The 7,994-nt window shown below is 38.7% G+C and overlaps 1 long non-coding RNA gene across 1 annotated transcript; it reads left to right on the forward strand.

Moving 5' to 3' along the window:
* The first annotated feature begins 329 nt into the window (after window positions 1–329).
* On the forward strand, window positions 330–1,875 carry LOC143904915 (uncharacterized). The gene is made up of 4 exons (XR_013259070.1): window positions 330–420; window positions 1,085–1,200; window positions 1,375–1,466; window positions 1,827–1,875. It is a non-coding gene; the product is annotated as an uncharacterized LOC143904915 (long non-coding RNA).
* Window positions 1,876–7,994: the final 6,119 nt, after the last annotated feature.

The raw sequence follows: 7,994 nt of genomic DNA on the forward strand, positions 1-7,994 counted from the left end.
AGTTTTTTAAATATACTTTGGGAATCGCGTTGTCGTCGAGGGATGATGATGATCAATGGAAGGAAAGATATCCGCAGTTCGCATTTAAAATAGCTACCGATCGCACAGCGAGATTCTATTTTGACGTTTATTAACAGTTGCGGTAACGTTTCGCGCCGAATATATATATCGAAATACAAGCGGAATATATTCTACGAAAGAAATATTATACGTTTTACATATTACATACGTATTTATTTCGGCGCGTGACGCTTTTTCTTTGTAAAAACAACTACGGCGTACCGCGCGCTATGTTCGCAAAAGGTCACGCGCTATCATTCGCACGGCGAGATTCAGCTGGGCGGCAACGCGAGCGCGAGCTGCACTCCGTACTCCGTGTGTCGCTGGTCGCATTAACCTTCGAGTCGCGATCGTAAACAGGTACGAGACGCCGAACACGATTTATATCCTCTATGATTACTGCAATTAGCGTTTATGTGTATCTGTTCAATTGATTGTCTCTCCCGTGACGGCTATATATTTACCGAAAAAGGTATACGCTGCGCGATTTATCCGTTTACAACAAAACTCAAAGCTGTAGGGAATAAGAATATAAAAGTTGCTCTTTTATCGTGATATTTATAAGCCATAATTTCTTCTAATAAAGCTTAATCTAGTCGTTCATTAATAACGCTACGGGATTTTTGCGTTTAAAATTACACGTATTGTACATACGTGCAATTATACATATGAATATCGATTATGTATTTTCGAACGGTCAATCGGTTGCGTTTTAATAAGCTATCGCGGTATCAAAGTGAAGTTGCATCGTCGCATCTCTCCAAAGTTTCAAGTTTCTCGGTTGGAACAGTCGAAGTAAAACGGTGCGCGGATCATCTCGAGATTCTCGAGTAGTGTTCGCGACAGGTATAAAAAGATTGAATACAATTATAATTCTTGTTGCATCTTGATATTTTCAATCACGAAGCGTCAATCCAGCGTATACACGTCGGTTATTTGCAAGAATCCATAATTGGCGAGATACATTCGATCGAGATTGATCGTGCGAGCAAGTGGTAAACCTAACCTAACCATATTTTTCCAGATACGGAACCAATCGAGCCGGAGGCGCAGCGAGTGAAGTTGAAATTCCTTTGACCGTTCGAAATTCGTCATTGTACATACACTAAATTACGAATCAACGCGAGTGTTGTGTCGAGTGTAAGTAGATCGTCGCTTTGTGCGGCTTGACCATATATTTCTGTCATAATATAACAAAATGAGCATCGCGTGCGATCAACGTCGGGAATGCCGTACGAAATGCCACTCGATTATCGTAGTTCAATGATTAGTACACGCGCGATATAAATGATATAATTAACCGTATTACCGCAGGTGTGTTGTGTGTGTACCTGATACCTGATCAAGGAACCTGGGAGGAGGAGGCGACCTAGGGAGGCGTCGGGCAACGGCGGAGCAACCGAGGTGTAAGTAATTATTTATCATTTATTTGTTGCTATAGAGCGATATATTAATCGTTTATCCCGGAGACAATTTTATAGTGCACTTTTACATTAATGCGTAATAAAATAATAAAATAATGTTAGTCATTTTCCTAGTTTTACGTTACTTTGCGAAAATAAAATATTTAATGAAATATTTGTATAGTATTTATGGATCTATAAATAATTTTGTGATGCTTAACACGTTCGTAATTATTTAGAATTAAATCGTACATGAATAAATTAAATTTTTATTTATCTAATTTTTTGTAAATTATACCTAATTATAAGTGGGGAATTTTATTATACACGTTGCTCTAATTTGAATGTATTTGCATTTTACAGATCAACGTAGTGTCATACAACTCCGCTGCTGCGTATCGCGTGTCTCGGGGTGAGTCTTAAATTATCTTTTATTTTAATTTAAATTATATATCTCCATTGGTGCGGACTTCTTTGTAATGCGTTTCGATGCATCCGCTTCTTCAGCCAATTCGCCATAGATTTGTGGAGATTGCATTTGTTCCAATCTCTATTTCCATTCTCCGCTGCATGATCAAAACATTACCATTCTGTTTCCAAGAATTGCTAAATAATCCACCGCGAAAGACAAGTCATCTTCCAAGTATAAAGTAGTTTGTGATAAAGATTTTATTGATTTTATTAGTCGCATTTTAAATGATATATTTTTTGACCAATTTGAAATGAATACTTCATTATTATACTTTATTATTATTGAAATAAATACTTTATTATTAAAGATAAAAAATGTAATTAATAACAAGTTTTTACAATAAGTATTCGTCTATTATATCAATTAATGCGATGCTCAAGATTGTAAGCTATATATTTTATATATCTTTATATAATCACACGTGGCATGAATGGTGGATATATTTATGATTCTTGTCATATTCGGATAACTGAATCGGATAAAGGTAAGATCTTCATTGCAATGTGACGCCTTTTTTATTTCCTATTCCATCGAAAGTCTCTATAAAGTCTTGTGTCCACGATGATAGAAATTGCTCCGAGATCTCGGACGCAGAAAGAATTAATCAATCACATTGGTCAATTGGCCGAATTGTTTAAATGTGATTGGTCAGTTCTTTCTCTGTCCAAGATCTCCGAAGCGATTTCTAGCATCGTGGACACAAGGCTTAAGATTCGAATGCAATCACGTTGTATAATCGAACAATAACGAGAAAAGACTGGCGAATTAACAACACTTCAATGACATAAAAAATATTATGAATACGTTTAAATAAATTTGCTCTAATGTCGCGCAACTGTTTTTCTTTGTATTACTGATCCGGAAAGGTTGAAATAAAGTAGAGTGCAGACATATAAAACTGTTGAGAAGGAAAAAGATAGAAAAAAGGTAGAGAAAGGCTAATATATTCTCCTAACACCCATAAACTTCCTAGATGAGAGCGCCCTTTCGCGGCGCCGAATCTCTATTATTAAATGCATATCAATCAGCTGTGCGAGGGGAGCGGGGAATAGAGGAGTCGACGCTTTGATGCGCTTTTAAATGCGCCTTGCTTGATTTATCGACCGCTTCCTCCGATTTCGAGCACTCGACCTTGGACATCGAAGTCGTTCCATTAATTCGCGGATAATGAAGATCAAACACTTTCGAAATAATGGGCGATGATGCGCGAGTTTGATCGAGTTCTCGAGTGGTGGATCGATGCTTTCGTGAGTTTTCGAAACGGTACTTTTATGTTCATATGTGCGTTGCTTCGTAACGTAATAAATTATTGATTACGTTATTCGTGGGGAAATTAAATTGTTGCTGAATAATATTTTCAATTATCCAATTGGTTCATTGTCATCGCAGTGAACAATCTTGCCACGTTGATCTTGTCACGAAAGTTGGCTGCGTCGTAATCGACGGTCGTCGTTTGCACGAGCAATGCGGTAATTAAGCGCAACCGTTTATTACGTTTTTCTCGGTGCTCACGTCATCGTTCGCTTACGGTACATATACTTCTTTATTAAAGGTGATTTCGGTGCCACACACAGAATGTGCCGCTCATTAATAGTTTATGAGTGCACGGATCTCTTACGCGTTTCCGCGATACGTTGATTTTCCATTGCGTATAATAACGAATAGCAATTGCGATACATGATACGTGAATGCATACGGTGTGTAAAACAGACCACGCGAATCGATTTTCCGATTTCCCTTCCATATTACCTACATCTTCAACGGATTCATACGGTGCTTACGGTGGAAAATTCAACACGGTACGATACGTTATCGTGGAGATAATTATAGTCGGCATAGGTAGGATCGTGCGAACCGGGATTTAAAAAAATGCGCATAACTCGTTGAGCGTTACTAAGTATTGATGCAACAAACGCAACAGTTGCTGCGTTAAATGCCGCGAAGCGCAAATGTATAACAATGTTATTAAGTTACAATGTATCAGATACAAACGATAAGTGGCGCATGTAGTATAGTTATTATTTACGTAAAATAACGTTACTGTGATAAAAGTTTTATCAGATAACGAATACTCGCATCAGCTATCACATATTACGAGGTAAAGAAATAAAAGAAAGAGGAAATAAATAGAAAAATGCAAGAAACAATAATATCGTATTATCTCATATATTATCATTTTATGGTGGCGTACTCTGGCAAGCTCACAAATAAAGCTTGAATTCTTTTTTCTTTTGAAATTATTGAAAGGCATATTTTGTCAAAGCTATTTAATATTTATCTTCGTACAACATTACAAAGTTTAAAAGAAACCTAATTAATTTTTCTTGCGATACTACGCAATATATTGTAGTATCTTCTCCGAAAACTAAATTATTATAACTTCTTATTGGCGATATTAATAACTAAGCTCTCCGTAAACAGCCGGAAAAATGTTAACCCTATATAGCATTTTTATAGACCGAAGAACCAGTAAAATACCGGAACACGCCGCTATAGTGTTCCAGCAAGGACACAGAAAGGCGCGTCGTGTGGCAGGGATTCTTATCAGATTCGATCCAGCTTCCTGATAGTTAATTAACGAGTTCATTATGCACCCTTGCTCTCCGTTGGCCGAGACCCGCGTCTTTTCAGGACACCGTGCAAGCCCGTGGGGCCCGAAGTGAGGCATTACGGAGATCCTCGGTAGATAGCGACGGCCCGGTGGGTGGCGCTATTTTATTGCATCACGATTCCCGGCGGGACCGCGGCAACGACGGTGCATCGGGCCCGGCGCGTTGCACTTTCAGAACTTTCAGAAGCGCTCATGAATCTCGAGCAGGATGGGCGGGAGGGAGAGATTCTGAACCGAGCACATCGTTCATCACGAGCGACCTGAATATTATTCATGATGCACGATTTAACATTGTCGGTACCCCGCGACTCGGATAAACCGTTATCGTATCTGTGCTATGAACTTTTATATTGCTGCTGATAACATCTTAGATGGAAAATACGATTGGCACAAATGATTGAAGGACGTACAGAGAACATTTATTACTTTGCTTTCGAAAAATGTTTGACATTTTATTGCAAAAACATAAATTTTTTATATTCATGTAAAATATACGAGAGATAAATTAAACATCAAAAATTAGTACACGATAGGCGAAGCAGAAACTATAACAAGAACGGGTCCGTCGTTACTTTATATGCATGCAGTCCGTCGATTGCCGTAAAGTCTGCCCGTGTTAAGATTTATTTCATGCCTTACGGAATAAGCGTGTAACGGCACAATTAGCGCTCTATTTGCGCATACCTTAGCTAGCAACAATCACTTAACGCCAAGGACGCGCTAAAATGCACCCAGCTCAAATCTTTTAAAATCCCACAAACGCTTCGTTTGTTCCTTCTTCGGTCCGCGCCCGGCAGCCTCTGATCTTTCGGCCCTATTTAATTTCCTGGAAAACACCACGGCGGTTTCTGGGGGTAGCGGCATCAATCACCCTACCTGACATGGAAGCTGTAATTTGGCTAACCCAGTTCGAAGCCCTTCCTTTGCCCATTTTACCAACAGCCTTCGCACCCCACGCCTTTAAAAAAACGATGCCGAATTATTACACGAAATCGGTTATAATCGGTTGCTCGAAAGTCTGCATAATTAACGGTAATCTATAATTGAGATAAGATATAAAGACAAAGATATCCAAGTGTTATATTATTCTTGGAAGATTGTAATCAAAGAGGGGCCAAATCGGTAATAAATTTAAATTTAACGAAAACTTTTGATTAAAAAGAAACTCAAATTACATATATGTATAATATACCTCAAGTAGGCCAAGATTACTATTTGTCGAAGTAATTTAGAAAATGTTTGATCGCGCGCGAGTCATAAATATTGAAGCAACTTAAAGGAGGTCCAGCGTATATACAAAAGCGATACCGAAAACTTTCGACGAGCAAGTCGGCGCAAATTTGTTGAGAGATTTCCAGTCGAGGAAGCGGCATAACCAAGACCGAGTGATTATAGGGGTGGCGCTAGAGATCTTCGGATGATTTACATCCCGGCGAGACTCGAGTCGGCCTAGACTAGTTCTAAATCTCTCAGCCTAAATATCTACGGCTGGGCGAGCGGCTAGACGCGAGCCGTCCCTCCTGGCAACATTCAAATATTTTCCGCCATTCATAAATTCGTCAGTATACGCACGCTAAATTACCCACTGGCCGAAAGAACTGCGTCTTCTCACGAATCCCTGCCAGGCTTCGCTCACCGAGACGAACGAGATTCTAAAAATGACCTTGGATCGCGGCATTACATGGGTGGTCTTGTAATATGGTAAATTACGTAAAAATTATGTATAAGACCCAGACATTGTTACAAATCGTTTCTATAAATGCGTAATATTACATTGCATATTCATGTATTATTCGTATATTAAGATAGCGTGGAATGTACTCTTATTTTAAACTTTCGAGATATTATATCTCAATATAATTTATGTAAAATTATATTGAAGCTGGTTTCTTGTGTTCTCCGAGTTTTCGTGCATAACGATTAGGATTTCTGAACGTATATAACTGCACTTTTAACTTACAACGACGGAGATATTTTATTGGGGATACGACAGAAATATTCCATGAATGACGCGAAATCGCACGTTGATCCTCCATCAGGAAAACGATAACGCCATGACTTACGTGGCTCGTAAAAGCTGTTGGTGGTTCCAGGTTCCAGGAACACCTGGACGAGGTCAGGGATGTTTTTTAAGTCTCGTGCGAAGTGTAACTGCGCACAATGAAAAGCGTTCCAGTCACGTAAACATCGTCCAGAACGACGCGGAATACAATGCCTCGGGTGCTAACGAGATTCAGGTGAAATTTGACCGCTAGAAAACAGCCGAGTATCGTGAAAATGATACCTGATTCACGATTGCGATTACATGGCATGTAAAGCTTTATTTAAATGAAGCGATCATTTCATCAATTTCACATAAAAGACGACCTCTCGAATATATAATACTTATGATTCATAATCTTTAATTTTACAACGCTGCAGGCTATAGAGACAAATGTTTTACATAACTTTCTTTTACAACTTACATTTTACTTAGTTTTGTAATTTTTAATCTACATTTCAAACATAAATATTTATCAAGTGTTTCAAACGTCGCGTACTTTTTTACTCTCTTCGAAAATGGAGTCGTTGATAATAATTAAAGAAATTGATGCATTTTATGATTTCGTGAGAATCTGCGATTTGGTTTCCAGCGAAGTTCTGCAACTCGCTCTATACGCGGAACGAGCCATTGTTTACGAAGTAAAGCGCGCGAGATGATCTCGGCTGCAATGATGACCGATCTTATTGCGTTCCCGTCCAGAGGAACCTGATACCGTGAATCTAGCATCCGTGCGAGCGCTAGCTATTATCGATCCGCGAGAGCTAGATAAAATCGCGCTCTCCGTGCCGAGATAACGTATCATCGATAATTTGGGGCATGATAGCAATTACATAATAAATATAAGTTATATGCATGGTCATATAAGAAAATGTGAATATGCCCCTCGCGCGATCTTATAATTCGTCATATAATTTCTATCATGTATAAATGCTACTCATATTCTCGTGGCGTGTATTACAAAGCGTAACTCACACACACGATTAAAGAAAGTTCAAGTACTGGAACAAAAGCGCAATGAATCCGTGGTCGGTCAGATTGCGCAATCTGCATGCATTTAATAAAACTGGTGGTACTCACGCCATGTTAACAAGAAGATAGTAGGCAATTTGAAATTCACTGTATAGGCATACAAATTCTCCATTATTATCTTACTTGCTTAGATGAGGTTAATTCGCGAAGCTGAGAACAGGAGGAATAGGCGCAAATCATACACGGTTTTCATCAGTTTGAAACATGCAATTCACACCTTGTCGCATTCTTACGGAACTCATTTTATCGCGTAATAAACGTAGAACTTGCATATTAGTAGTGTAGAATTTAAAAATAAAGATAATGGATCTTGATCCAAGAAATGAGATGGCAATAAAAAATCTCGGATAAAAGTAATATGCTATACCGCATAAA

The sequence above is a fragment of the Temnothorax americanus genome, unplaced genomic scaffold, assembly GCF_048541705.1.
Source record: "Temnothorax americanus isolate GAGA-0224 unplaced genomic scaffold, ASM4854170v1 Scaffold6, whole genome shotgun sequence".
NCBI classification, from domain to species: Eukaryota; Metazoa; Arthropoda; class Insecta; order Hymenoptera; family Formicidae; genus Temnothorax; species Temnothorax americanus.